Raw genomic sequence first — 27,599 nt, 5'->3', positions numbered from 1 at the left:
AGACATCATGGAAATACCAGAGGAAAAAACAGAAGGAACATCTCTTTGGCTCACTTTCTCTGCTAATAATTCACCAAATGTAACTATCCTCATGGTGCTGGTCTTACTCTCAGTATTTTTGTTTCTCTTTGAAATAGCACTACAGCTTTTTTAATTGCCAGTGTGCATCTTTGTTTGGCATCTCAAGCAAATTAACTGAAGAGAAAGAAATAACATTTTTGTAACAGTGGTAAGCACAAAATGCTGAGAGGGCATTTGGTGCTGCAAATGTGTTTTTTCCTCTTAGCCAGAAGCATGGGCATAAATGCAGTGAAGCTCTCTGACTGTGAGGATCCCTGCTCTTTCTCTTCTCTCTCCAGCAGAAGTTACATTTAGTATATTCTTTCTCATTGGTAAGTAACATATACATTTTCTCATTTGCAGATTAGCCTCTACTTTTTTAAACTTTGAGTGTTTTTCATTTAAAAAATAAGAGATTTCTGTCTTGGTTACTTGGGACCCCAGACATGGTAGCTGGTTTTATGTCATATGCAGTCAAGAAGAAAAAACAAACATGATTGTGTGAGAGCTTGGGGTTCTGGGTTGTTTTCCTTTTTTCCCAAGACAGAGGGATACAGTATTTCAAATTATAGCAGTTGTGAAATTTTGGTTTACACTGTGCAAAAAATGTAAGTACTTCTTGGGTCATTTAGATATTTCTCAGGGGGACAGTTGGAAAAGTTCATAAAAAAACATTGTTTGAAGCCCAAAAATGTAATTTGTCAAGATTTAGAGGCAGTATTAAAGACTTGAGGAACTAAGGGATTCAAAAATCTGCTTCTAACACAGCTGAGTGAGCTTTAGCTTTACTTTAGAAAGCAACGTGTCTTCCTGGGTTAGCAGAAATTGTTAATGATAATATACTATAGAAGGTTGGTGCAAGGGCTTCTCTTAAAAAAATATGCTTTTTAGATCAATTCTCCTCTCCAAGGTCTCAGTATTACTTTGAGTGAATAAAATTGTTCCTAGAGGGTTGTATTACAAAGGCTGAGTCTACCCGATTTTGATGATTCCCAAACTTAAAGAGAGGCACACACCACAATAAATAAAAACACACTGCTAGTAGCAGGCATTTAGAAGTCCCATACTGATGAAAATTTGAACCCAGCTATTCTTATCACAAATCAACATTTCATGTTGTGAGCAACAAATACTGAAAGAATGTCCTGTTTAAAATTCTTAATACTTCTTTACTTTTTTTTCCTCCCTTTTAAATTTAGGGGTACTTGAGTGGCTTTAGGTGGATTTAGGGTTATGTTGGTGATTAGGGTGGGTGTCTGAAGAGGTCATTGAAAACCTTGCACTCACTAACTAGGGTGAAGTTTTGTTACTTGCTTCACCCTCCAGACTGGCATTGGAAGGCATTGTGTTATTATGGCTCCCATCTCACAAAACAGACATAAACCTGAAGATTCATCCACATGTATGTAAGTAAAAGTCCAGACTCTCTGCCATGAGTTGCATCAGTTTTATTAATACTGAAGCCCTAATTCATTTTCCTGCTTGAATCCCCCTGAAGTTGTTAAAAGCAGTGTACTTTCTGCCTGTAGTTGCTGGATACTATTTCTGTATATGATAAATACATGCTATACTGCACAAGTGATTTCATTTCAGTGATAGTTACATGCTTCCCTGCTTATCAGTTTACAAAAAGTATGGAAGACCTCTCAAATTCCTTTTAGGAAACACTGTGAGCTTTGAAATTCTGGTGGTGATGGAGGCTAAGGCTAAGCTCTGAATATTCACAAAAAGCACTTGATACAGCATGGTGTTTTCCTTCTTTTAAAATTTTAGAGGTAAGGGGTCCCAGAAAAAAATGAGGTGGTAGCACAGATTGCCTTGGAGCACTTCACACACAATCTGAATCCAAATCAGCAGTATATCTGTAGGAAATTATCTTCTCTTGTACTGATGGAGAATTGTTTTCACTGACAGAGAACAGAGACAGGGAACATACCTCAGGCAGACAGGCAGAGCAAGGAAAGGCTCACCAGTCCCTTGTGAACCCCCATTCTATTTCAGTCATGGGCCAATCTCCCAAAACCATGCTAGTGCAGAATGGCTCTGCCCCACCTCTATCACAGGACTGGTGCTATAAGCTACAAGACAGCCAATCTCATGCAAAGGACACAACCTAATTCAATTCCAATATTAATTATGTATGAATATTGTAGCACAAGACAGTTGGAAAGCACATTGTGTAATTCAGCAGTTCAATCATATTTGTTGTTAGTGTACAATACTGTACACTGTAGTTGGAGAGGGGAACAGTCTCAGAGTCAAGTGGATCAAAAACAGTCTATGAGAGCCAACTAAAAAAGGCTATTGTACTTAGCTGACTGAAGTGGAGAATGAAGTACTCTCCCTCAATTAAGGAAAGTGTGGTGGAGCTGATTAACCTGCTTGTTACCTTGGCAACCTGAGATTTAGATTGTGAATGAATATGTAAGGCGGCTGTGGATACCTTTCATCAAACAAGAGTCTGGTGAACAGTTTGAGTGAGAAAACTGCAGGGCTGGAAGGTACTGGCACTAAATCTGCTTATGAGACAACACTTAATTTATAAGAGGTAGTCATTACTGCTGCATATGCAAGTCACCAATAAATAGAATGACAGCCATGTGCTATGCTCCAATCTGCCATACAGGTTGTGCACACAGACCTAAATACTCAAAATACTTCATCGATGCAATTCCTCTGAGCCACTAAAAAACCTACCTGGTGTTGGGTTGGGCTGAGACCTCCCAGCATTCCCTGAAATCACCAGAGCTCCTGCGTGCAAAGTGCCCATGCTTTGGGCACTTGTGCACCTCATCTCTCTGTTCACTTCATTCCTTGTCTTTTGTGCATCTCAGACTAATGGATAAGACTTCATATTTATTAACATTAAGCATCTTTCACCAGCTCTCCACCCTTTTGTAGAAAAGGCCTGAGGCTACATTCTCCCCTCAGTTACACCTGTCCAATCCCATCGACTTCAGTAAGATTGAACAGGTGTAAGCAAGGAGAAAATTTGGCCCCCTGTTGTCTATGAATAGCATTATCTGTGTTCACCACTGCCTTGGCTTTATGTCGCTGGTAAGTATAATTAATTTATAGTTTGTCTTATTCTCTTAGTTGTTTAATAAATAGATGAAAACAGAAGACTCCTGAGGGACTTACTCTAGTTACCTGTAATAGAAACTCCCCTACCGATACAGCTTCTTCAGGAATATCCCTAGTACTTCCTCTTCTTTTTATCAATTCTTTATGAATTTTCATTATCTTTGAATTTTGCAGTTCTGCACAATCACATTTCTTGAGTGCCATGACATGATTTGTTTGGAAAGAAATGGTGATACCCCTAGCTTTTGAAAATGGAGCTATCTTAAACTGAAAATATCTTCTATTTGACTTTTGCAAAGACCAACATCTGCATGAGGAACACCATCAACTAGCACTTAGTTACAATAAATCACATTGCCATAAAGACTGTTACTTGAATTAAAGCAAAGACAAAATCAGGGAGTATTCAGGGAAGACAGCTGATTCTTTATAATTAACTGGGTTTGTGAGCCTAGGCTGAGGCTTACTGAATAGCAGTTAGTGTTAGTCTTAGTTTTCTATCTGACCACATTCCAAATGCTTCAGCACTAAATCTATCCTTTATTAAATTAGGAATGCATGAAGCTGTTTCTTGCTACTAGCATAATCAGTCAAATGTAGGCAAACAGTCAGCTAAAGCAGAAAAAAAACCGAATTTTACCTCAGTGAGAAAATCCATCCAATGAGATCATAATGACTAATTCCACTAGAACCAGTAAATTTAAGGTTAACACACTTTAAGCACAAAGAAATTAGCAATCCTTACACGTCTTCCATATGGGACTTTTTTGCTTTCTAAGTGCGTTACAATAGGTACTATCATCGTCCCTATCTTGTAAGTGTGTCAGCAAAAGCCAAAGACCATTCAGCAGGTCAAAGGCAGAGCAGGCTTTCCAAGGTCCAATTTAGCATGCTGTTCTCTAGGCCAAACCTATTGTACACTACAAGAAGTCAAATGAGTTGAATCCCATTCCAATATGCTCACTTCTAGACTCTGAAACCTCTGCACATCCCTGTGCAAAAAAAAACCCAAAAGAGTTGGACTTGCCTGGTATAATATTTTCATGTTTTGCATTACTTAAATGCTATCCATGGTTTCCTCTAAACTTCTAGTCAAACCTAAGCAGCAATAATAAGTTTACAAAGTCAGGGCACTGATTGATTGGCAGTGCTTTTTGCTGTATTAGTGATGCATTTAGAGTAATTATTGAATAGCCGTTCCGTCAAGAGCAGGGCACCCGTTCCGCATGTGGCACTCTTCTCACCTTCTACTAAATTAATGTCTCTCCCCCTAGACATATGGATTTCCTGTCAAAGAAACAATCTCCTTCTAGTAGAGATACAACAGACTATTTTGCCAGCATTGTGCAACTTTCAGCTGATAACTAGAGCTCAATGTATTATGCATGTTCTACTGCTCTAATAAATACAGGATTGACTTGTTTATTACCAGCACTGTTGTCTTGATTAGCACTGTGTTTCTCTAGGCCATTATTCATTGGTGAGAGGAACCTGCTTTGTTCTCTATTAATCCAACTGTGTGAAACAAACTGGTTAATTTTTCAGCTTGTGTTGTTTGTTACTTAATGAGGAGAAATCGATTATTTCATTGCTATCATTAACACCCTATTTATGAAGTGCAACATTGTTTATTTTTCTACTTTGAGCAACAAATTAGACAGACAAATTCTTGTTTCTCCACTGAGATTCTGTCTCAAAAGTTACCTCACTGGGGCAAAATGGACATCCAGAGTCCTCAGCACAGTGACCTGGAATAGTCTTCAAGACAAGCTCTTTGGCTATGATTAGTCAGGAATGATTTTCCCTTTTCATTGCCAGAGTTGATACAGGTTTTTCATCTAGGATCCAGAGCTCATGCACTCTGGTTTTTCATGTATCTCTAAAGATTCATGTATCTCCAAAGATTCTAAAATAATCATGAATCTACCCAAACTTTGAAACTCCACCCATATTTCTGCAGCATCTGACAAAGAATTCTCCAGTGGAACTAAAAGGGTTCTTCAGACCGCCAGTAAAGTCACAACAAAACACTTGCATTTTGTTTAGTATAGGCAATAGAGAGCTGCTAGCCAAGATCTGCTGCCCTGTCTAGGGATGAGGCTGCTCACTTGAGTACATGATGCACCAATGCCAACCAACCAGACTGCTGGCTATTGTCACTGTGAGGTGGGAAGGAGGAATCACAATGAGTAGAAAAAAAGTCCTGCAAAGTGTCAGGAACAAAAGAGAGAATGGACTGAGAAATGAAGGAAATATGTCCATAGAGGAAGAAAATCCTAGTATAAAGCTGTAGATTAAAAGATTAGACATAATACTGGTGAAACACAGGCGTTAAGACAGCCACAGCTGCTGCAGGAACAAGCTGCCCAGAAGCTGGGTGTATAGGATAGCCCAGGTTCTCAAACACAGGGGCCCTTGGTCTGCATACTAGGTCTGTAAGCATCCAGTCTGGTTATGTAAAGTGACAAGCATCCAGCATGCTCTACTTAGCCTTCCACAGATTTGAGACTGCCATTTGTGAAAACTTAGGTCAACACAGTATCCATTGTTGAGTAGCAGATATATTTAATTACCTTCAAAACATTATGGTCATTAAAAGTCTAAGATATTTTTCCCATCTGATGCCATCTTAGAAAGCTATATTCTGGGCAGAAAGGAAGCCATGGGTCTAACCCTGTCCCTTCCAATTCTTTCTGGGTATCTCTTGAGTCACTGTAGAGATTAACCTAAACTTTTCAACACTTAAGTTTTCTGCTATGGTACTTCCAGGAATGACCAAGCTGCTAGATGAGAACTAGCTCTCCAATTTTTTGGCTTGTTTCTCAGTCTGCCACAATTCTGATTCTTTTCTTCATCTGTGAGGTAAAGCATTGTAGAGTCAACCTCTCATTGGCATTTGCATTAGATTGCCACCTCTGCTACACTGCAATTGTTTATGGCTGTGTTTTGAGGGGACACAGACCATACTGGAAGGACAAAAAAATCTACAACAGGACCATTTCTGTAGAAGAAAAGAACTTTAACCCCACACTTCTTAGTAGTCAGAAAATATACATCTCACTTTAATTCTATGAGTGTCAGCTGGAAGCACAATACCTGTAAAACTAGTCATACTTCAAAAGAAGGATGGGAACTAAAAGGAAAAGAAGTCAACCAAAAAAACCATCTAGTTTTCCTTCAGATCTGAGAGTCCATTGAGTGCACCCTTTTGCATTGCACTAAAACACAGCAAGAATGTTCTTGTAGCATTTCAAAGAGAAGCCAAACATGCAGAGATCACTGTATCTCATGTTACTTTGGAGAGAAGAAGGACTGTGGTGGCTGGGAGACTCCCAGAGAGCAACAGAAAGATTTTCTTAAAGGATTAACATGTAGTGTCCACAGGACATCACTGATTCAGTTCACTGGCTCCCTAGAAACCTGAACTGTCCTTGGTGGTATTATGTGAGGTGACTGTTATTGAACAGGATGATATTGCTGTAAGAGTTCTTTCTTGCAGTCCTCAGAAGCACTTGTAAAGAGAATCACAGTACACACAAAAGTCAGAAAGTTACTACGTGGAGACAGCTATCTTTTTTACAGAACATATTGTATCAAGGAATCTCTGATGTAAAGCTGTCTTTGCCTCTCTTCAGCTTGTCCTAGAGGTTGTCACTTGAATAAAAGCATGACTTTGTTACAGCATGCCTTCCATCTTGTGCAGTTTTTACAGGCCAGTGTTAAACTATGTCTCCCATACGGTGTCACCAATTCATAAACACACAAAAGACCAGCCAATCTACAATGAATTGGTAGATACAGGAGAAAAAACCACAGAGATTTAATGCTAGAGGTCAGGAGAAAAGACATGAGGGAAGAGGTTGGACAGTTTTATTCCCAGTTTAGCTAAAACCTGCCATAATTTTCTGGATCAGCCATTTAAGCTCTGTGCCTCATGCATGCCCTCTCCTCTGAAGCACTGGATCTGAAGCAAATCCATTTTGGGAACAGAGTGAAGCATCACAGCTCTGACCTGGCAAGAATCTGCCTAATTTCTTACATGTCAAGTTAGTCTGAAGGAGGAAAGGTCCCAGTCATGACTTTGTTGTGCAGAACTTTGTTGCACTCTGTAGATATAATTTAAGAATCAGGCTGACCTTTGCACTCCAGTAGGGTCCTTCTTCCTCCCACCACCAAGCATTCAGCCAAGGGTTGTGAACCAGAGAGCATGAGCACACATGGATCAAAAATACAATGCAAGGTACACCTTTAGATCATCACACAGACAGATTACTTAAGTACTGCTAGAACAGATCCTGCTTATTTTAGGAAAAATAGACACTTTCTTGCCTTCTAGTGATATTCATGTTCAAACAAATGTTCTTCATCCCTATTAAAGCTGCACTCACCCTGGACATGTGAATTATTTTCTCTTTATTATTCTCTATTGTTATTCTCTCTTTATCTCCAAATTTTGAGCACCTATCTCACCACTAAGCCTTCCTGAAGGAGTAATTTGTTACAGTTTTTTACAGTATCTTCTTCCTAAATAACATTTGCTGTGTTGTGCTATTCTGAGAAGTGACATTATGAAAGCAGCAACAAAGGGCTCCATGTTCAGAGAGGCTTGCTAGATTCCTAATTAAATATGGTTTAAAAACACCTCAAAGAGTGCCAGATACGTAACTTTCATCCTGAAGACTCAAGGTGAGATCTGACCGTCAGCCAGGCTCTCCCTTTACTTCACAGCATTACCAGCAGTGTTGCAGCTGCAGCACGACGCTCTGACTGACAGCTTCACTGGGGCTCAGAGCTTTACAGCAGTGAAAGGTCTGTCCCAAGGGATCCCTCAGCAACGTTCCCCTAAGCAAGTGCCTCACTGGGATCTGCAGCATCCTCTGAAATGCCAGAGCTCAGCCACTGCAGCAAACAGGAGCTGAGCGTTTTGGGGAACTACATTCTGGCACAATGGAACAAGAACCAGTATAGGGTGCATCCAAGACCTCCTCCAATGACTTAGCTAAAATGGTTTAGGAATTACCAACACAGCAGTTTGCTTCAGCCTCATGTGCTGCCACAGTGTTGCAACTACCTTCATGTGGACTGAACCATTTTAATATAATTTAAATTTACCTGGGTGGGATTGCGCTGAAACAGTCCAAGAGCTCACACAAGATTCATTTGACATCTGATCAGTGGGCAGTATTATTCTTCAGCTATGGGGCAGTAGTCAACCAGAAGGAGTAGATTCTTATGCTACTCAGTCATGCCTGCACCTGCAACCACCCTGCTCTGCCTCCTTCATAGGAGTTAAATGGATTTTTTTTCTAGATGGCTGAAAGGTAAAGGTCCTGTTTGAAATAGTATTTGAGTACTTTAGGTTTTTATTGTAAGTCATATATGTGATAGAATAGCCACAGTTCTATCTAGGCAGCTACTTTTATTACTTAAATCAAAAGAAATTAAATGTAACAAACACCTGCTTTAGATATCAAAGCAGGCAAACACACCTACTCATCCATATCAAACTGACATGCTACTTTTCAGAGCAGAATCACCTCTTGAACAAATAAAGATACTTTTAAAATGCTACAAGCAATTATTTTTTTTCTTGTTACTGTGCATTTGTGCTGTGTGTTAAACTATTGTGTTTTCTCCATTTCTCTTTCTCTTCTAAAGGAATCAACCATGGCAATTACAACCAAGGCTGCAAATAGGTTCCCAGAGATATATAACTGTTTTTCCTGTGGACCAGCAGCAACTGGTTGGACAGGAATGGCCCTTCTCCCATTAGATATTACACTCATCCTGCCCATAATATGCTGTAAGTCAGAGTCTCATCTAACCTAAGGGAACCGTTTCCTTTATTCATTTCCCCACCATACTGAAAACACCACAAGAATATATTCTGTCTAAGAGAAATAAAAAGGTTCCTGTAGATATAGTTTGGGTTTGTGGGTGCTGCTGAAAGAGGTCAGCCCTGTTAATGGCATGTGGGAAGTATGTATACAAATGTGCTCACTGCTGGGCAATCACCAGCCTTTAATGTGTGGAGAAATCAGCAGAGACTCATATGTATGTTTTATTAATTCTTCCTCTATCTTGGTCTGTGCAGGCCTGGTGCATGCAGTTATTTAGGAATTTACATACCATTGGTTCTAAGGTTTGAGGACAGATAAGAAAATTGATTAACTACCACACAAATAAATCCAGCTATGTCTTTGAAGAGTTAAGGCCTCCATATAGTCATGCTGGTGTTCAGCTGAAAAACTGTGAAGGAGGATGCTAGCACCTATCAAACCAGGAAGGTGAGCTACAGCTCACAGTCACCTTATTCTGACACTGAAAAGAAGAATCACACCCAATTCCCCATCTAGCCCAATCTTTAGTTTGCTCTGTGAATTTTATAGACAAAGAGGAGCAAAATGTCCAACAATTCAGGGACATTGTCTAAAGACATATACAAAATTTTACTTCCCTTACAAATAGAGTTACTTTCTAGTTGTCTAAAAAAAAAAGCAAAAAATACGAAACCCAACACAAACAAACAAAATGTCCCCACCAACAAAATCACGAGAACTCTTCAGCCTTTCCTATTCTGTTTGACAAAAGTAGAACATATTGTTCTATGTGTAGCTTTTTCTAGCTTGTTTTCCAGCTCAAAAGCCTAAGCTGGGAACAAAGACAAATTCTGCTAGTTTTCTAAGGGAAGCTTGGAAGAGCAGGTTTATTGCGACAGATATCTGAAAGTAGGCCCCAGAATAAAAGGCAAGTGACCAAAACATGGATTACAATATCAAGCAGCACAGAAATAGCAAGAGAACATGGCAATTGATTCTGTAGAAATAACTGCAATATGTGTAGGGTAATATTCATATTTCAGCTCTTAAAGTCACTCAAAGCAGTAAGCACAATCACCAACTGCTCTGTAAGGATCATATCACTGAGAGGTATTTGAATCAGATATATGGGAGTGTCCTGCATAAACCAAGTTACATTATATTCAGGTTAGTTCCCACACTTCCATACAGAACACCATAGGCAGAGAGCTAGATGCATTTTTACTCTGTACATGTCAAATAAACCCAATGTACAGACAACAACAGCTGCTCATGAGCCTTACTCTAGAGAAGGGAAGAGCTCAGATGTTTGCTCCCTTATTCACAAAGACAGTAAAGTGTATCAACATCTGTGAATAACCTCTACCATCAGGAGAGTCTTTGTCAAGGATAAACTAAATAAAATCTCCCCAATGTGTGAAAGATCAGTCTGATTTCTTATTCTGACAGAATCATGAATAGTCACTTAAATAAATCTACAATGCCAGCTGTAATCTCTCCCCAAGAAACTTTCCTAAAACCAAGATGGCTTCTTGATCAACAAGACAATAACTGCACAGAAGCAGAAAAAAAAAGTAAGGTTTACAGTATGTAGTCTTACAAAAATCGAAAGGACAATGTTTGATTGCATAGGCACATCCATGGTAGACGGTGAGGTTTACATACCAGAGAGATTTGTTTCACATACCTGGTTCTGAAATGTGTGAGGAGCAGATCTACATCCAGTGGCATGTCTCATCTGTAGAAGACAAAGGTAAGCTTCTTCACTATCAGCACCTCTCCTTTTGCCATGCCCCTGCAAGGCTGTAAACAATTTGGCAAACAGACACAGAATAGTGAGCTCCTGTCCCTCTGTCCCTACAGACTTTACCTGGCAAAGTTCTTGGTAGAATGAGATTGTCTTCTCCTCAGAGGATCCTGGCCAGATAAGGCCTGCACTAACCTGTGAAAATTTACCATCAGAGAAGACAAACCACTAGGAACTGACAAAAATAGACACCTGATTTTATGGTATGGTTATTGAACAGGTACAACATCCAGATCTCTCCACAGAGGAGTCATTCTCATGCACCACCTCTAAGGGGTCTGATACCAACACACAAAGAAAAATTTTAAAAGTTATGGAAAAAACTTAGCCCTATTCTATTACATGTCATGGCTCTGGCTGGGACCAAGGACACAAAATGATAGCTTCATTGCCTTCTGCTTATTCCACACTTGTGGCAGTGGGAACTAACATCCAATAATGCCACACTAGTCTACACCATGGCTGAATGGCTGTCTCTAGAAGGATGTAAAACCTTGACACAGCATGATATATGCCTCCAGTGAGGCAAATTCTACTCTCAGGTGGAAGGAAATAAACTTAGAGTGATTACATATGGACTCACATCAATACCAGTCCTGAAAGCAGAATTTGACTGACTGTATCTTCCCTAGCTGATTTTACTAATGATTGATTTTTTTTTTTTACATGAGCCACACCTAAATCTCCCATCAGTGCAGAAAGAACTCTGCATGAGTTGGCACAAAATAAGATCTTTTCTAATCAGGTTAGCAATAGTCCTGCTGGACAGGGCTGAGCTGAAGCTTCCTGGAATCCTAGGCAGAGGCAAGTATCACTATAGACTCTAGGACCCAAGCAATTCACCCTGATTAAACCACTTACCTTTGAGAAGGTAGGGCCAATGGTGCTTACAGCAGGGTGAGGCTCGACGTTTTGCTGACTGCTGTTGAAATTGGTAACAGACTTTGCATATTATATCACCAGGTTTTTTTGGTTGTATTTCACATGCAGTGTTTTTCTGCTTTTGACTTTGAGGTGTGAGGGGGAAGGCTCTAATCATATGGCCTTGTGCAGATGCTCCATTTGCATTTCTATTAATCCAGGCCCTCCTGGAGACGTTTGAGCATAGGCACAGCATGCTCTGCGTTTGAACTTGTGAGAACCCACACCACTGCTTAATAACTTAATACATATGTATAGCCTCCTTCAGCAGCCCACTAGGAGGCAGAAGCAGGGGGAGGCGCTATTAGTGCATAGGCTGCAGGGCTCTATGTAAATGCATTCTGACAGGGAGGATAACTTGCCGAATAAAGAACCCAGCTCCTTAGTGCTGGGCTGGTGCTGATTTAGGTCAGAAAACTTGTTTTACCAGAATTTGTACAAATGAGAGCTCACATGGATCTGCTGGAGAATGTTTAAGGTATCTTAGCAACTTTGCTTGCAGCACATGAATGTAATAATGATACTTTTCACACAAACTGTCTTACAGGAACAAAAAATACATCTGAGTCTTTGTTGCTCTCTACTTTTACCTTTCCTGAACACCTCTCCTCAGAAGGACACCCAACCCTACCTCAGCAAAGTGCCACAATAACCATAATAAATGGCAGTTTTACCATGTTTGAAGTGAATAGCTAATGGCTTAGAACAGCAACCTCTAGATACAATTGAGCTGAGATCTCTTAATAAAAACCAGATTTCATTGGAAAACAGAGTCAAAAGGGAAAGGTTTTTTATAGAAGATACACTCTGGAGCCCATTTCTGCAGAACACTAGAAAGAGGAGAGGTAAAATTACCCCAGATGTCAGCAGAAATGAGTGTAGGCAGAGCATCAGGGCTGCCATAGTAGCATGCCTGCACAGCCTGTGGTCTGTCAACCCCTGCAACACCTTCCAACCCCAGCACACCCTTATCCATGCAGAGCTACCCAAAACCTCTGCCAACCACATTTCTGGTACTTCTCCCTGGAACATCCTCATCCAATTCTCAATCTGAAAGAAGCCGGGGGAGATTTGAACAGGGTTTGACATACATCCAGTAAGAAGCAACAGGTGGGAGAAAGAAGGGAGGGAGGACTGATCCCAAATGTCTTCTTTTTTTCTCCTCAAAAAGTTTCACTGCTCATTTTGATGCAAAATAAAAATCAAACACCCCTCAAATTTCTTCTCTCCCACCATTCGCACCACCTGCTTTCCAGCCAGCTCCAGCAGATGAAAGCTGTTAATGTGAAACTCTCTGCAAGGACAACACCATAATTTTCCTACACTTAAAAAAGAAAGAATCCATTACTCTCTCCACCCCCAACACACCTCTGAAGTCTCCATTAAAGTCTTCTCTATATAGGCCCAGCTCACAGTGAATTTAAGTCAAATTCCAGGAAGAGGTTCCTAGCTCTCCCATAATAAACAAATTGGGAGAAGGAGGCCAATCTCCTGCCAACCTCCAGGACAGACACTGGCTGCAGACAAACAGCCACACAGGCAGTAACTGATTGGGCCTTAGCCTCTAAAGTGGCAGCTGAGACAAATGGAAAAATGACATGCTGAAAGCAACACTAAGAGAGGAGGCAGAGCCCAGGTCTGAGAGTCAATCTTAGTCCATCAGGTAAAGAGAATAGATACGCATGGGGATAATTGGTGATGAGACACTTGAAATTAGGTGTATGATAGGTCCCCCACTGCCCAGCCACATTCATTTTTCTTACACTCAATGAGCACTGATGGGCAGGGGTGAGCTAAGAATATTTCTTAAACCTTTGCATTCTCCTGTCACATTTCCATGGCTGTGTCTATTCCTCCCAGACACACAGACAATTGCCTTATGCAGGCTGTCACCCACACTGCTGCTCTGCCGGCGTGTGGCTGCAGGCAGAGCTCGCGGCACAGGCCCTGCTCATGTTCCCACAAGTCTCAGCAAGACAAAACAAAGCTCAGCCTGCCTGTGTCCATGCCCATGTCCTCACACCAGCACCACATGCTACTTTCAGCAGCCCAGCACAGCAAATGAAATGGGGGGCTGAGACATGGCAGGATGCCCAGTTTCCAGCTGGTGGGGAGCTCTGGGGGCTCTCAGGGGTGAAGGGCAAGGGTAGCCCCAGCCTGACCTCACCCACACCTGTGAGAGGATGCGACCGATTAAATCCCAGGCTGAGGAGCAGTGGGAGATGGCTGTTCCTTCACATTGCCACCCATGTCAAAATTGCACATTCTGACTTCTCTCACCTCAAAGCCCACAGATGCAGCAGGAGGGGGTGGGTAGGAAGGCTGGCAGCCCACAGGTCAGGCTGGGTACACTGGTTTGAGGGTGCTGTGGCCACCGAGGCGACAGGGCTGCCACAGTGTGCCAGCACACACGCTGCTCCCAAGGATGAGCACTGGCCCCCGCCCACCTCACACATCCTGGGGATGGGCACTGGCCCCTGCCCGCCTCACACACACCAGGAGACACAGCACACATGCTGCAGGGCCAGCACTCCACTCCTGGGGCTGGTGCCAGGGTCCCAGAGGAGCAGAAAGAAGCCAGCCAGAGTTAGGCCTCTTTCCCCCTTCCAATTAGCACTCAATGGTATGAAGGTGTCCCTCAAACCACAAGTGCCACAGCTGAAAAAGGCAATGCCCAGCCTCGCAGGGATGGCTCCTGCTGTCCCACAGAGGAGCAGCCATTCCCTCCAACACCTGCAGGCAGCGGCTCGCCTCACTGAGGCCAGCAATGCCCACTGTTCCCTTTTCTTCACGAGCTTCTTGCAAATGATGTGAACCCATACTTATTAATTTACATTAAGTTCATTTAACACCAATGAAAGAGACCAGAAGTGTCTAATGAGCAAACTGTAATGAGCTACCAGTGACTGTTAATCACATTCAGTTTATGCATTCTTGCTTCATTCTTATAGAGTATTGTTGTAGAATAAATGCTTTGCTCTTATCTTACAAGAGGAAAAAAAAATCTCTAGGTATTGTACCAGTGAATAACAAAGGAATGAACAAGCCTCTGGTTTTGCACCGCATATAATGATAGAGATGCTGTGAATTCTATGGACAAAGTACATGAAGAAGTACCCACAAGTACTGAAAATTTAATTAAAAGTCAGAAAGCCATTGCAATGAAGACTCAGCAGAAAGCCATTTATTTTTAAAATCTAATATATTCTTCATGACTAAAGGCTAAAGCACATGCTGACTTACACATTTAGCTGTAACTGATTTAAGCTACTTGATGATTTTTTGTGCACAGGGTGGCGCTCAATTTGCAATGGAGTAAATTGGCAGAATTTAATTTGGTGGATTTTTTTAACTCTGCAAAAAGAATCCTCATTAAAACCTCTCGATAGGCTGTATACTTTTTTCATCATTAACCAGCCTAACTGCAGGTAAAAGAGATACAATTATGGATTTATATAAATCCTATTGTCAATTTACAGCTCAAAGACTGGTGAGTTACCTCATTTTAAATAGGTTATTTTTTCCCCTTAACCTTTCTTTGTTTTAATGAGGATTTGGTTTGTCATTGTCAGGGTGCTTGTTTGCAGGAAAGTTTCTCATCATGTGGAGGTGTAAGGAAAAAGGATAGAAGACCTCTTACTGAATTTCAAACGCCATCACAAACCCTGTCCTGGACATTCTGTCTTTAAATATTCACCTTTCTATGAAGACAGTCAGATCTCAGCTGCTGATTCCTCACTCTCTCAGCCCCACAGCTGCTCTATCTCATGCTTTGGCACTTTCCACCTTACTCATGCCCAGTTTTTTCTTCTTTGCTGCACCTTATTTTAATCCCACCTCCCACCAAAGCACCATTAAATTCTTTGTTCTGCCTCAGTCAGAACCACCAGTAACTCCAGGTTCAGACCACACAGGCTATGTAGGAAATTGATTGAAAAATGCAACTCAAATCCAGAACTCTCAAAAGATGAGGACAGCCAGTGCTGTCATTGAGAGACCCTTCTGTTTAACAGGAGCCCAAGGTCCAAAACAAGGCCCCCCAATATTCGATAAGGCAGATTCTCAAATGACAAATTACACAAGTTACTCAAGAATCTGAGCAGCTGCCTCACTAAATGTTTGTCCATTAACAGAATGACAGAATCATTTAGGTTGGAAAGGGCCTCTGAGGTCATCGAGTCCAACTTTTGTCTGAACACCACCTTGTCAATTAGACCATGGCACTAAGCCCCATGTCCAGTCATTTCTTGAATACCTCCAGGGATGGTGACTCCACCACCTTCTTAGGCAGTCCATTCCAATGTTTAACAATCTTCTCCATGAATAAATTCCTCCTGATGTCCAGAACTTCTAAGACTAATTAAATTTCTGGGTTTAATTCTTAGTCTCCAAGTAGGTTGACAATGTTAAGTAAGAGGAAGGCAGTCACATTTATATATTACTTCATAACAGCACCCAGAAATGCAACTACTCCTCTTGCTTGACTAAATGCTACCTCCCCTTTCCTTTACCAAGCTCCTCCAGCAGCTTCTGAAGGATAAGGTTGAGGACTGAAGGGGTAATACCAGGAGGTAGCTAGTGGCTAATGTCATCTAGCAGTCTGTTGCCCACACCCCCTTCATTTGAATGCTTTCAGAATTTCGCTTACAATTTCATCACCCATCTGCATTTTAAATATTAGCCTGCAACATACTAGAATGGATACAGCAAGCCAAGGGTGAAGGAATTGTTCCCATAACTTAGAAGAAAGAAACTAAAAACACAAAGAAAAGGGATTTGTAAGAGGGTCTGGATTTTAACCTTCCTTGGGGTGAGAGAATAAGCACAGCTACTACTCTAAGCACTTAGATCTTGAAAGCTGTTGTTTTTCCTCTTTGAACTTTTTACCAGTTGTAGCAATTAAATGATAAAGTTGTCTTTAGCTCATTAGATGATGAGTTAATTATATGCCAAAATTAACCTTTGTTAAGCTCTTAATAGAATATCTTTTATCTGAGTAGCCACAGTCTGTGCTAAAATTCTTAATGATCTGGGCTAAAAATCAATAATTTGTATGACTTCCATATATGAACTGGGAATTAAATGTATCTTTAAAATGTACTATAATGATAACCTCAAGCTGAAATTGAAATAAAGATATTCCTTGGCGATTTCAAGGACAACACTTTCACCAGTGTGGAGGCCGTGTAAGCCACTAAAGAACATTGCCACTGGGGACAGCTCTCCTGCCTGCAGCACAAAGATAAATCAAGTTAAGACTAAGTCCAAGATTTTGATTTTTCAAGTATTTTTTTGCTGCAGCCCTGTATTTCACATTTGTGATCCTCCTATACATATCAATGTTCAGTCAGGACTGACTGTTGTCTTCTTAAAAGTTGGAGGAGTGGATTCATTTTGAGATCTTATATACCCCTATCAATGATCAAAAGAGTCTAATCATTCCCCCATGCAGGGAGCTGATAGATGCAGTGCCATGCTTTTCCCCATGTAATCAATTGCTAGCTAATTTGACAAGAACTCAGCAACCATTCTGTAGTTCAGTTCACATTAAGGCTTTTATGTTTAAGGAAGCAAAAGTCCTATTGTTTGGCACTTAAATTGCATGTGTTCAGCAGAAGACAATGAATATATCTTACTGAATATTACTCTGTATGACATTAATGTATGAATTGGGGAGATGTCTCATTAAAATGATAAAATCCTCAATCTGAAGTGTCAATTATCAATAGTTTAATGCTTTTTCTTCATTTGGATTCCCATTTGAGCCACCCACAGAAGACTAATTTCATATACTCTCTGGTACCAACTCAGAGACAGAAAACTTTAAAAACTGAAGACTGGTTTTACTAATGAGGCCTAAAGGCCACTGAAATCCTTGTGATTTCAGCAAAGTTTCATTCAAAGTTATCAAGAATTATTCTCCATAACCTCAACTTATACTGTGACTATCATCTTCAGGTTCATTCTCTTCCCCTAATGCCAGAGAACACCTTCTGCTTGAGAGATGGGCAAGCTTGGCTTCCTGATGATGTTAAGCTGTGACTTGCCTTGTAGCCTGCACCACACCTCAGTTAGCCTGTGTGAAAGTCCAGACAGAACTGAGCCAATTTTTAAGCCTCACCATCAATGCATTAATGGTTATGAATTGTGAGGAGAAAAAAAATCATAAAAATAACTATTACTTGCTAGTTTTTTGTATGAGGTGATGAAATAGGAAGAAAATAAAGATAAGATTTCAATTTCACAGTTAAGAATAAAAACAATGTTGTAAAATCTTTCAAGCATCTTTCAGCTAAAGGCATTCTGTGCATATTTTTAACAGCATGGCCCTATTTATAATATTTACTTGCAACAAATCTGTATAGAGTCCATACATCTCAGACCTCCCAGACATGCCAGGTTGCTGGAGAATAGACTGACCTCTCACAACTTGACCTTGTAGAAGGTGCCTCCTTGGGTGCTATTGCTGGGACAAGTCAATTTGAACAGATATGGTAAGGCAGGCTGAAGGATGGGAATTATCAGTCAAGATTGCGCTGCCAACAGGCACAGATCACTGTACGATAGCAGGCTGAAGGTTGTACTATTCCCTGAAGGCAGTTTGGTAAATAAGGAGGTTATGGGTATGTTACTGTCAAGCATGAAGGAATTTTTGTTGATATATTCTCAGAAACTAATTTTTTTTCTTTAATAACCTGCAGGGCTACTCTTCAGCAAAATTACCAGTCAACTCTGACAGCCTAGGCTACAATAAGCTGAATCACACTCCAGGTCTTTAAACATTTGGTTTGCTTTTTCTTACTAGCTTGTTTTAAGTGTCCTTAGGAGAGTGTAATACAAAGTAAAACTGAATCTAATCAGCTATTCAAAAGAGACAAGTCATCAGAGAAAGACTACACCTGTTTAAAGATGCAAATTGATAATGGAGTTGCATATCAAAACAAGACTACTGTTCATTTTTTAAAAGGTGCAAATTGCTAATCTTCAGACTTTTTTAATAACTTATTAAAAGTTTCTACCAGTGAAATTTAACACAACACTAAACAAAATATATTAAATATGGTACAGTGAGGATACCTAGCCTTCTTCAGTCTCACATTTGAAATGCAGTGATCTTGGTTACCAACTCTGGCCGCTTTTTAACTGCAAAAGAATCAAAATTTAAAATTGCCCTTCCTACACCTACAGAATAAAGGATTGTGTTTTGCCTTTCCCATCTCAATATGCACAAACAGGAAGCACAGCACCACAAAGGGACTCAAAGAGCAGAACCTGCCCATACCAAGAATTGGGCCAGGAAGTGTTACCCTCAGAGGGAAGCAGACACCAAGTCAGGGCATTCTGTGTACTTGTATGCAAAATACCATTTTCAATTAAAGCATTTAAGAGTCTGATAAGGACATCATAGCACAGGATAGCCTTAGAGTTGGTCCAGAAAATTAAAACTGTGGATTGCAAATCATCTTCTGATACCTTCCTTCTTGGTCAAACTAACTTAGTTTGATTTGACAAGTATTAATTAGAAATTACCTGTCTGCTCACTGGTGACCAGCTGAAAAAGGAGCCTCCACAGAATTCTCTTTCTTGTGTCTTACTGGGAGACATCAGACAAGGCACTAGCTTTCCTGCAGTGCTGAGCAGCCAGGCTCCTTCATCCTCTAAGAAAGCAGATCCTGCAATTCAACAGCAAAACTATGAGCTGGTTTAAGAAATTTCAGCTCCCCAAAACTCCATCACACCCAGAGCTGGAATCTGTTGCTCAGCTTTTTTGCCTTTTTTTTTGTTTTTGTTTTTAATTTTTTGAAGCTACAAACTCCCCAGTTTCTTGCACAGCTCCTTTCGATTTGATTTCTCACCCGCTTGACTAGAGACAGAAGTAGGAATTAGCATTACTTTCACATCCTCCCCTTCTCCTCACATCTCAGAGCAGTGATGTTTTTTGTCTCTACCAGACAGCTCAGAACCTGACCTAGAGCCAGCTGGACAAGGCTACAGTTCTGCTCTCCAGGGGCTTGACAGTTCATTCAAAATCAACCTGAAACTGCCCACAGACCTCCATGGCCTATAATGCCCATACCATGTGGGGCAAGCAGCCAGAGTGACCGTGACCCCAAGGCTCTACTTTAAACACCAGATACTCACATCTGTTTGTTGCTTAATTTGATCTAAATTGCCCTAAACCATCACATTTTGATAAAACTGGTGCTGGAGACATTCATTTTGTTCTGCATGTCAGGCAGGGTAAGGCAGAGTAGAAAACTAAATCAAGCCACAAAATGTTGATCACCCCCAAAATAAGCCATCCAAAGGACATCACTTTTTCAATCACATTCTTTGGAGAGGGGGTGAAACTTAAAGGTGTGGGGAAAAGGCACCCCTCATGTATACGTCAGGCCCACCCCACTTTTCCCTGAAGCTGGGGAAGGCAGCCTCTGAACCTCAGAGCAGTGGAATGCAGGCAGTGGTCTCTCCAATTGCTCCTCCAGTCTAAACTAAAAGGTCCCTGCCTCTCAGTCAATCCTCCTGTTGTCCCTTTGGCCAATCTCCAGGCTAGACTGGGTAATATCATTCTGAAAAGTAACTTCACAATGAATCAGCCACAGAAAAATCTGAATTTAACCTCTGACCCTATGGAATCACCTCCACAAGGATATGAGCAGGTCCTGGTTTTATGAAGCAAAATCTCAGATTGCATGGGTAAAAATACATTCTTTCATGAATTAAATTTGCAATGATGAACTGACCAAAAAAAAAAAATAAAATAAATTAATGGTTTTCATTGGGTTGTAAAACTGGTGGAAATGTAAAATTTCCTAGCTTTGTGTACAGATGAGATGACAAAATGATTTGAAATATTTCCTAGATGTAAGAACAAAAAAGGATGAATAAATAACATACAACATACGTGGAACATAAACCAATGATGCAATTTGCCACATTTTTTCACAGAAAAGAACTACATAAACATGAACATGCCAAGGATAAGACATGATGTTAAGCTACTGCAGTAATATGTCCTTTAGCTGTGTGGGTAGGTGGAATGGATGGATCCAGAATAAACACATATACACCTTATTTATTACCTGTATCTATCCATATGTTATTTCCCACTGTCCTCAGCAGATTCTTTTGTGTGTACAGAGTTCAAGTAAAATGCTGAATGCTATAAATGCATAAGCCAGTGTGAGATTCAGAAAATTGAAAAAGACCAAGCTATCACCCCAAAGTTGCCTCACTCTTTGCTTCTTTTTTTCTCAAAAACACAAGTTGCATTTTGTTTTGGTGGACCAAGGAAACTACGTCATCCCATGACTCTTTACTCAATTTTCAAGTCTGTTCTATTTTGTCTTCTAGAGGACAAATTGACTAGAGTGGAGCTGTTATTGTCCTGCTTGCTATAGCCTATTGGGAATTGTTTTGTATAGTTATTTGTAGCTGACTTTTTTAGGTATCAATTTTGTGACAGTCAGTATGTGTATAAGCACATGCTTTTCCTCCTCACTCCAATAAAGTGTTCATCATGAAGGGAGCTGGACAGGTAAGAAGACAACATATTCTGTGTCTATCAACCATCAGCATGGTTTGAACAATTACACACATATATAGAAAAATGAGTGTTGTCAGCAACCACCATGAAACCACCACCAGTAACTGCTGTACCATCCTTGTGATGTGTCAGACCTTACCAAGTAATTGCCCTACACTAAGCAGATGAAACCCACACTCCAACTGTGTGGTGTTTCTGTTGCAACTTCAGTCTGCAGGTTCTCTTGACAGAGTTTCTGTCCAGTAACCCATACTGAATAAGCCATGACCACATAAGCCTCCAATACAGAGCAAACATCAAGCCTAAATTTCTCCTTACAACTCTTTCACAGATGAAAACTAGTCCAGGCACATCTGTGTGTCAATTGTATCTCACCTGTGGGGTGCAGATAAGAAATTAAGTCCAGCTTTTTCTGCATTGCTGAGTCAGGAGTGCATGTGTTTGCACAGTCAAATGACAATCCAACTTTTGCATTCTTAGAAATAATGCCTTCTCTGTATGGATAACTAAGATGTTCTGCTGCCCCATGGGATGTTACTTACCTTGGCATCCACTCTGTCTGTAGCTCATCATCGTTGCCAATCTCAGCTGGTCCACCTGGGGCATGTGGACAGCTGGAGATGTGCAAAGACTCATCTTTCTGAGAAGAGTATAAGCACTCTTAGAGCAATCATGAAGATGAGTTGAAGACAGAGCTCACAACCTGAAGCTGAATAAATGGTGAATGGAGTATTAGTTGCATACTTACAATCCCTACAATTATGGCGGAATCCTCTTAAGGAATGTGATTCAAATTAACAAACGTGATCACGTTAACCTGGCCACCAGCAAAGTGGTCACCTGAAGAAGAAACCTTATTAAATGGCTAAAATCACTGGCTATATTCACTCCAACTACATAGAAAGTTTCTTTATTGTCTCCTGTGAGTCACAAACTCAATATGCAACTGGAAATTTTTGTTCTGTTTATGTGGTTGTCAGATTCTTATTATATGCCAGATTAAAATAGGCAATTGTCATTTTGCCTGGGGTTCAGAAAATACTTTGACTCTGTATTAAGTCTTTTCTCTTCATCAGAGGAAGAAGAATTCAGATAAGTGTAAATTAAGACACGGAAGCTTTAAAAGTAGCAAAGGCTCACCAGCAGCTTCTGCCACTTTGTGTGCTTTGCAGTAAGTTGTTTTGTGTTGCTCATTCCGCCTGCCTAGGCCAGTGGAAGTCTGCTCTGTCTGTCAAGAGTAATCCTAATATTAGGAGACTCCAGGCAAAGGACTGAACATGGTCTGGCACTCCCTGTGGCTGTTTGTTTGATGCTGATTTCACAGCCATCGAATGAGCCCTTAACCTTGTCACTCGTAGCTCCTTTTTGGCAGAATGTCAGGTAACAAAATTGGCCTTGAGAAAATGCCAGACTTTTCCAGTTCCTCTTCAACAGAAGATCCAGTTGTTTTGTCAGCAGTTACTCAGCCCTTGATATTGCCAGGTCATTTTCACTAAGCTCAGAAGCAGAATGCACTGTCCCACACTCCATTTCACTAGTGCTAAACTTCTCAAAATTTCCAGGGTAAGAACCTATATCAGTTGTAGGATTTTAAATATAATCCTACTAATTCTCAAAATACGTATTTTGTACTGTAGAAAAATCAATAAATAAGCAATTTACCTGCTATGTTAGACTACGATGATACCAATAGGTGGAACTAGTTACACTCAGACAAGGAAAGGAACAGTGACTGGTTCTAAGCTGCAAAAATTGGAAAAAATATATTTCTAGGCAGATGCACAATGGAGAGAAAAATGGTGAACTTTGTTACATGAAAAGCATTTACACATGTTTTTATATTGACAGTGGGGATTTTTTTCAATGTTCAGATTAGTTACTATACCTGTTAACTGTCTGACTAAATGCCCAAGTCATCTCCATACCAAACCCTTAAGGTACATATCAGACACAGATCAATATTTTTGATCTCATAGGCTTTGAGATAGTTCCAGATTTTAATCCTCAGTAGCTCACAGTAAAAGAGGATGGATTTTTTCTTCTTGTTTAATTTCTGGGACAAAGCAATATGTTAGAAGTACCTGTTGATGAGCTGGTATTGCAGACCTAATGCCTTGACTATAGATTTTGTCTCAGTGGTCATGTATTTGTTCAATATGATCTCCATTTTTTTCCTGCATAGTTTGGTCTATGTAGCTATATATGTATTTAGATACCTGTTTCTTAGCTGCTAGAGCAGGAGGAAAGGAAAGTCGCTCTAGTTCCTCTTCAAACTCTGCAGAGTACTGTTTCAAATCAAAAGTCCTTATTTATTACTAAACTTCCTTCATAGATATATTATGTTGGTAATCCATCTTCACATTCATAGTTGCACTAAGACAAATAAATCCATGAGCAGTAGCCTTCAGGGTGTTTATTGTGTTATTCAGTCATATGTAACAAGAACTGCATGTAAGTCACCATTTGGGGAATTTTACCAGCCTGTCTCTGAGGCCAACACAAAAAGAAGAGGATGCTGGTTTCAGACCAGAACAAATTGCTGTGATGCTTCTGGTGCCCAGCAAAATCTGCTAACCAAGATGGTTCTAATGGATTTATCTCCTATCTGGGGCCCTCTGATCCCAATGCTACAAATCATCAAACACTATGTGGTCAGGTGAAAAGCCTCAGCACCCTCAATGAGCAAACTAAAAGAGCATGTGCACTTGATGAAGGTTTGTCACAAGGGAACCTGCTGGTTCCTCCATTCCTTCAACATCTACAGGGGTGATACCTTGCTCTTGAGCTGTAACTGTGCATGAATGAAGGTTTCTCCATCTTTAGTGACTTTCCCTTTAGCCTGGAGATGGAGCAGGCAATAGCAAGGATAAGAAAACCCCCAAACTGGCACCAGAGTTTAGGTAGTAACTTCAACTCATCAGAGCATTGCTAAAATCATATAAGGACAAGAAAGGAGCTCCATGTGACCCATCACTGACAGACACTTGCTCCCAAGAATAAATACTGAAACCAGCAAACCTCCAGAACCTGTTCACACCTTCTTGCAGGGCTTCGCAGCTGCATTCTACTTGCACATGTCCAATGGAAGAATCACAGGTGGATCTCTGCAACACTGAACCTTTGAGCAGTGCAAATGGTACAAAGTTGCTGATATTTAGATATCTGAGTCCTCCCCTTCAGCCCTCCAGCCCACTTAGAGTAAACATGCAGGTTTTCAAAACGTGCAGCTCTTGATTCACAGGCTGGAGGTGGGGTCAGGGCTAGAGGGACTCAGTGGGGCTATCACAATGTGAGATAAAGTTGAGCAGCACATAAAATTTACTGTCATGCTGTAGTGAAATCAATACATTCCTTCAGAATCTTATTAAGCAAAATATAGACTATGACAGGAAGTTTAGATGACTGCAATAGAGCACCCAGTGTTGTGCCTTAGATCTGAAGAACAGTTGTGCAAATGGGAGAGAATTTGCATAGAGTGACCTCTATCAAACTGCAAGCACAATTTCTCTCTCACTGGATGGAAGCTTCAGTAGCTAGACCATCTCCAGGGTGCTTCTGAATCATTCTAAAATCAAAAGTGAGAATAAACTTGGGCAGCTCTAGGAAAGTGGAAAATTCAGGAAGCAAAAGGAAATGGAAATCTTCCCCAGTCAGCTCAGACAGCCAAAGCCACACTATAGCTTGACAAAGTAACGCATCTTCCAAGTACAATCACATGCGCAAGATTCTTCTCATTTTTGTTACTTTGTCACAATGACTTTGGCTGAGGAGTCCTTTTCAGCCCTGCAGCCTCTTCAGATGTATTTGCTGAAGACAATCATAGCAAAATATGAATGTTAGCCCTGTAGCTGTACATCATTATACAGATGTGAAGACAAATACAAGATGGTTTTAGGAGAAAACTGAAGTGAAAAAGGTAAATGTGTTGTGACCTTAGATCATATGCCACTGTTTTCTGAAGTAATCTTTACTGAATTCTTCTTTCCAGCTTCTTGATTCTTGTTTTGTTAACAGTTGCACGTGGCTCACAGCTCCTTCCTTCCTGGGCAGATCACGGGGCACAGCCCGTCGTGCCCAGCCTCTCACGCTCCCATCACTGCAGAGTGTGTGCCTTCCCATGTGCTGCATCCTGCTCTGCAAGCATCCCTGAGAAACAGGGACTGACAAGACAAATTTCCTCCTGACAAAAGAGGGTTTTTCTCCCATTGGATTCATAGCATTAAGCTGCTCAATGGAATTTCAGAATTAAAACCATTATTATAAAAAATCAAATGCCTTTTGTATTAGTATAATAAAATAATATAATAATCTCTTTTCCATGTGCAGGGAGGAACTGCAGTACCAGAAGAACTGTTGAGCTTTGTGGTCCCCTCCTGCCTTTTTTCTGGAAAGGAAACCAGCTGAGACATCACAAAGAAAATAACCTACCTCTGGAGCTGCTATTGATACTGCACTGCATCTTAAATGTTTCTCTGCCAGAAAATTCCTCTGCTTTTGCTAAGAATAGCCAGCAGAAAGCTGGCAGAGAGTATCATCATTTTTTAATGACTGTAAAATAACAGTCTGTTATAGGTACGCTTAAGCTTTGCAAACCATCAAGAAAGACTGGAATTTGACAAAACATTGGAGGTAAATGGCTACTAAGCACCTAAGTGCATTTTATTCCACAGAGAGGCTGAAAGTCAAGAAAAGATACAAAGCAAAGTCTCCTTCCATAACACAGTTTAGGTATGGTTGCAAAGGGCATGTGCATTTCAGCTCTGGTTGAGATTTGTGTTAAAATGGCCTCCCAAGGGTATTTCTCTTTGGTTCTACCCTCTTCCGTTTTTGTAGTACATCAAATTCCTCTTCAATGAACAGAAGGAAAAAGAAGACATCAAGCTATCCTCCAGGTGAGAACACTTCATCACATTAATGATCAGGTTAACCCAGCTGTGCTTCCCGAAGCTTCAGTTGGAGAGGGAGGTAATCTTTTTGGAGATAACATCATCTTTGACACAGCTGTGGTATTTCTGCAGTGGGTACTATTATGCACAAGGCAATGCAAGTACTTTAAATACCTTTGAATTTGTAGGTATTTGTTGCTAGGGAATGTGCTCTGGGAGGCACCAGTGGGGAGAACAGCTTGCAAGCTCAGCACAGCACAGGCAGCTGTGGGACTCAGAGCTCACCAGCACTGCATCAGTCCTGCATAGCTCCAGATTTTGGCAGCTTTTTGAGGTCCAGGGTTTTAAAGCAGCAATCTTCTGCCATTTTAAAACATAAACTGAAGACTGCAGATAGCATTCAACTTCATGAAGTGGATCAGCTTTAAAGAGTGGCATCATAAACCAATATAGTGCAGCCCCGTGTTTATTGAGTCTCAGTGGTTTACAAATAAAATCTCTTTATAAGCTTTTAAAAAACACCCACTTGTACCCTCTGCAAATCCAGCTTAGAACCTGCAAATCAGGCTGAGCTTCAGCACACATAGTAGAAGTTAACAGTCCAGTGGTTGGCCTCCCCTCTCCCTGCAAAACATTTAAACAAGCACAAAAATACAGGAGGTATAAGCAAGGACCATCACTAGATCTACAATTTAAACTAATTTCCTATTCATACAAACAACACTGTGATTACCAGAATAAAACCCTGATTACTCTCTTATAGTCATATTGGTTCTGTAGCAGGAATAAATAATAGTAAAACCTTAACTGCCATTAAAGTAAGCAAATAGGATTGCAATACAGGAAAGAGGTCCACAGAGTAAGTGTGTGCTTCTTTGATCTACTGCTTTCAGAAATACAACACACGTTAAATTCAACTCCTAAGTGGAAAAAGGTCAGCAAGCAGAATTTCCACAATAAAAGCTCTGTGGTTGCAGGTGTTCAGTTACATACATCATCTCCTCCCCTGAAGATGAATACCAGGATTTGTGATCAACTTGACACAAAGGATTGTACTGCTCACAGCAGGATTTATTTACATTTACTCTGAGAAGGATGCTCTCTCCCTCTCTAAAATATGGCCAGCAATATAGTAGTACCTGCACACTCTTGCCATTTGATCACATTTTCAGTAGCACATTTTACTCCCAGGACAGGCTAGGACATTCTCCCACTTCTGCATAGTATTTCTTGACTAAAATATTCACCAGCCTGCCTTTCTCTTGATACTCTAATACTCAAGTTCAAGTTCCTGCACTCTAAGTCTTGGGATCTAAACGTCCTTGTGAACCATCTGCTGAGTTCAGGGATCTATTTAGATTTTCTGTCTGAAAGTCCACCCTGCATCTGAAAAGGCATTTGCAAAAAAAATTTGGTTCACGTATTTCCTCAACAAAAATTACATTCAAAAAAATTAAATTGAAGTTACTGTTTAT

This window comes from Agelaius phoeniceus, chromosome 8, assembly GCF_051311805.1.
Source record: "Agelaius phoeniceus isolate bAgePho1 chromosome 8, bAgePho1.hap1, whole genome shotgun sequence".
In the NCBI taxonomy this organism is placed as follows: domain Eukaryota; kingdom Metazoa; phylum Chordata; class Aves; order Passeriformes; family Icteridae; genus Agelaius; species Agelaius phoeniceus.
This window is presented reverse-complemented; position numbering follows the sequence as displayed.